Genomic DNA, 4,772 nt, shown 5'->3' on the forward strand with positions numbered 1-4,772 from the left:
CGTCGTTTGCTGCATGCTGCACAACCTGGCTATCCGCAGGACTCAGGCACTGCCACCTCACGTTGGACCACCACCTCAGGAGGACGAGCAGGAGGACCATGAGGAGGAGGAGGAGGAGGAGGAGGAGTACCAGCCCAGGAGGGAGCCACAAGGTCCAAGGGCCATCCGCCGGCGGCTTATTGAATGACACTTCTAGGCCCCCTCTCAGGGAATGGCTTGCGGCAATGAACGCACCTGAATGCAGCCGCTCCGCAAGCCCTCAGCCGGTTAACGCAACAACCACTTGAAACATGACACATGGACAAGCTGAATAAATAAAAAGCTTTATTTAACAAACTCAGGGCCCTTCCCACATGAAACACAAAAACAGACAACACCCCCAAAAAACAGTCAAAAACATATCTCACTCCCACAACCTGGGGAGGAATAACAAAACTTGTCCATCCAATTGGCCTTCATCCTCGGCCTTACCAAGACAAACCCCCCCATACAGAACACAAACACCCCCATCTAAAAAAACATTTGCCATCATCTTCGGCCTTACCAAAATAAACCCCCCCCCATACAGAACACAAACACCCCCATATAAAAAAACATTTGGCAACACACTCTACTTGGTGTGCCGAGAGGGCGAGTCCTTGTGCAGGCTTCTCCGGCCCCTGCCCGACCTGCTGCTCCGCCTCAACCTGGGCCCTGTGGGTGTTGCAAGGCTGGGGGAAGGCTCCTGAGGGGCACAAAGCGTGACGGCAGATGCCCTTGGGGGTTGGCCTAGACGAGGTCCGGCCCTGGAGGGGCCGGCTGCTGACTGCTGCAGCTGTGGCTGGGCAGCATCAGTCTCTCCAGCAGCTCGTCGCAGCTTTGCTGGGGGAGTGGCAGTGGCGGCTGCAGCAATGGGGGCAAGCTGGCTGATGCCAGGCGCTCGCTGGTCGCCAGAGACACTGGCACTCGGCTGGGCTGGCACTGCAGCAAGCGCAGCAATCTGGTGAAGGCCAGACCGCTGTGCTGCAGCAGCGTGGCGGGTGCCCTGGCGATGCCTGCCTGACACAGCGAGTGTGGCAGAAGTGAGTGCCCGTACTGCCCTGGTCTGTGCCCGCATCAGACCAGCCAGTGTCTGCACGGCACCACTCATGAACTCTCGACTCGCGTCCTGTGCTGCCGCGAGTTGTTCGACACCCCTGGCCTGTGAGTCCCCGAAATCGGCCACACTATGAGCCAGGGACTCAATGGCCTGAGGCAACTGTCCCACAACCCCCATGAACTCGGTGTGGCGCCGCTCCGAATCCGCGGACATTTGATCAAGGAGGCGCACCTCCTGGGCGAGGACCGTCTCCGGACTGGAGGCCGGACTTTCCCTCTGGGGAGAAGGCCGCCGAGCTGGCCGACCCTTCCCGCGTGGCTGGACGCCACTGGGCCCAGCAACTGCCCTCCCCTGCAACACTTCCCCCCTCTGGGGAGAAGGCAGCCGTGCTGCCCGACCCTTCCCGCGTGGCTGGACGCCACTGGGCCCAGCAACTGCCCTCCCCTGCAACACTTCCCCCCTCTGGGGAGAAGGCAGCCGTGCTGCCCGACCCTTCCCGCGTGGCTGCACGCCACTGGGCCCAGCAACTGCCCTCCCCTGCAACACTTCCCCCCTCTGGGGAGAAGGCAGCTGTGCTGCCCGACCCTTCCCGCGTGGCTGCACGCCACTGGGCACAGGAGCTACACCCCCCTGCAACACTTCCCCCTGGCTCTCCTCCAGGCAAGACGTGTCCCCTCCATTGCCATCCCCTGGCGCGGATGAGGGTTCCCCCGATGTGCCGCCTTCCTCTTGGTCCTCGTCGTCCTCCTCTTCCGAGGGACTGACACTCGCGGCTTCAGGGACCTCCTCCTCACCAGCTGAAAGCAGGAAGGCGCAAGAGTAGCTTTAGAGTGAGGACAGGGCGTCAGCGAGGGAGGCATGAGTGGTGGCATTATGCGCATTGGTGGGACAGTGGCAAAGGATGTAGATCTGAAGCGCAAGGGGAACGAGAGAGGTCCAAACGGTCATGTCCTTACCATTGGGGCCCAGCACAGGGTCGGCATCTCCAATAGCAACGGGGCCAATCACCCGGGCACGCATGAGTCGAGCCACGCGCTCCTCCAGGTCACTGAGCTCCTGGAACTGGACACGGCCTCCCCCGGTGACAGTCCGGCTCTTCAGATTCTGCACCAGCTTGGCCTGCAAGAGAAAGGACGGCCTCTAAGTACAGTGTGGTGCCCTGTTGTTGTGTGCACTGCCTCCCATGGTCGAATAGCTTGGCCAGTGTGTCAAGTGCAGAAAGTGCTACTGATGATCATGCCAGTGCCATAGCTGCTGGAGGAGGGCTGGCCATTAGGCCTTTGAGGTCCCTTTGCCCATAATGTGAGGTGCACATGCAAGGATGAGGAGGACACTGGAAAGGGTACTCACCCTGACCAACCGAGTGAGGTCGTTGAACTTCTTGCGGCATTGGTCACCAGTCCTGGGGACATCGCTGTTGGCTGTGACCCTCTGGGCGATTTCCCTCCAGGCTCTCCTGTACAGCCTCTTGGGAGCCTTCTTGCCACTGTCCGGGCACAAGATATCTCTTCTCTTCTCCAAAGCCCTAAGCAGCACCCTCAAAGCATGCTCTGAGAAGCGCTGCGCTCGTTCACGGTCCTTCTGCATGGCTTCAGGCGCTATTTGGGTCCAGCAGCAGTGTTCAGGCCTAGCTGGAGGGCTCCACTATCCAGGGCGTGGCAGCAGACCAAGTCGACCCTTCCCCCTTTAAGAGCTGGCCGGCGTCAGGGTGTCTGCTGTCAATCAAAACATGACCGCACCTGCGCTGCGCCCGGCCTCGGCGTTATCACTCTGCACCGCCGGCTTAGCGCCTAAAGATAGGGGTGCAACGCCAGTTTCAGCGCTCGCCCAAACTCCTTGGCCAAAGCTACTGAATATCGGCGAAGTGGCCTCCACTTTCCGGCGGGCGCTAACTTTAGCGCCCGCCCGAATTTACCGCCCCAAAAGTGGCTATACTGAATTTCTAGGCTGGAGAGTTTGGAGGTTGCTCAGATAGGGAGGGACAAGGCCATGGAAGGATTTAAACATGAGGATGAGAATTTTAAATTGGTAGACTGGGAGGCAATATAGGTCAGTAAGCCCCGAGAGCGGAGAGGCGGCAGACCTGCGAGGGTGCACCAGAGGCGGCAGAGGATAAAAGGCTCAGCCCGAGGCAGCGAGGCCCAGAGCCCCGAGAGCGGAGAGGCGGCGGACCTGCGAGGGAGCACCAGAGGTGGCAGAGGATAAAAGGCGCAGCCCGAGGCAGCGAGGCCCAGAGCCCCGAGAGCGGAGAGGCGGCGGACCTGCGAGGGAGCACCAGAGGCGGCAGAGGATAAAGGGAGCAGCCCGAGGCAGCGAGGCCCAGAGTCCCGAGAGCGGAGAGGCGGTGGACCTGCGAGGGAGCACCAGAGGCGGCTTACCAATCCAGGTTCTGGGAGAGGGAGGCAAAAAGTAATCGAAGTGTGATGTCACCAAGAAGCAGGTAAGTGATTGGTTGGTGAGTATTTTCTTTCTAAATTTTTCTAAACTTAAATTTTGTGGTTTCTAAGGTCTCTGTCGTGTAGCGGGGACTACTATTAAGCAAGGGCCTTTGAGTATATCATTTAATTGAAGTGAAATTGGTGGGATACATTTAATTTTAATTAATTAATTAAAGGGTAAGTCATGGCAGGACAGCCCAGCCCCGTAGTATGCTCCTCCTGCTCTATGTGGGAAATCAGGGACGCTTCCTGCGTCCCTGATGACCATGTGTGCGGGAAGTGTGTCCAGCTGCAGCTACTGACAGACCGCATTGCGGCACTGGAGCTGCGGATGGATTCATTTTGGAGCAATCGCGATGCTGAGGACGTCGTGAATATCACATTTAGCGAGTTGGTCACACCGCAGGTAAAGGGTGTACAGGCAGGAAGGGAATGGGTGACCAGCAGGCAGAGTAAGAGGCGCAGGCAGGTAGTGCAGGAATCCCCTGTGGCCATCCCCCTCTCAAACAGATATACCACTTTGAATACTGTTGGGGGGATGACTCATCAGGGGAAGGCAGCAGCAGCCAACTTCCTGGCACCATGGGTGGATCTGCTGCACAGGCTGGGAGGAAAAAGAGTGGAAGAGCTATAGTGATAGGGGACTCAACTGTAAGGGGAATAGATAGGCGTTTTTGCGGCCGCAATCGAGACTCCAGGATGGTGTGTTGCCTCCCTGGTGCAAGGGTCAAGGAGTCTCGGAGCGGCTGCAGAACATTTTGGAGGGGGAGGGTGAACAGCCAGTTGTCGTGGTGCACATAGGCACCAACGATATAGGTAAAAAACGGGATGAGGTCCTAAAAGCAGAATATAGGGAGTTAGGAGGTAAATTAAAAAATAGGACCTCAAAGGTAGTAATCTCAGGATTGCTACCAGTGCCACGTGCTAGTCAGAGTAGAAATAGGAGGATATTTCAAATGAATATGTGGCTAGAGGAATGGTGCAAGGGGGAGGGATTCAAATTCCTTGGACATTGGAACCAGTTCTGGGAGAGGTGGGGCCAGTACAAACGGGACGGTTTGCACCTGGGCAGGGCCGGGACCGATGTCCTGGGGGGAGTGTTTGCTAGTGCTGTTGGGGAGGGTTTAAACTAAAGTGGCAGGGGGTTGGGAACCTGAGCAGGGAGACAGAGGAAAGGGAAACAAGGAAAAAAGCAAAAGACAGGAAGGAGAAAAACAAAATTAGAAGGCAAAGAACGTAACGGTTTAAATCAAATA

This window comes from Somniosus microcephalus, chromosome 30 (genome assembly GCF_052327205.1).
Source record: "Somniosus microcephalus isolate GS21.2 chromosome 30, FLI_Smic_1.0, whole genome shotgun sequence".
Lineage (NCBI taxonomy): Eukaryota > Metazoa > Chordata > Chondrichthyes > Squaliformes > Somniosidae > Somniosus > Somniosus microcephalus.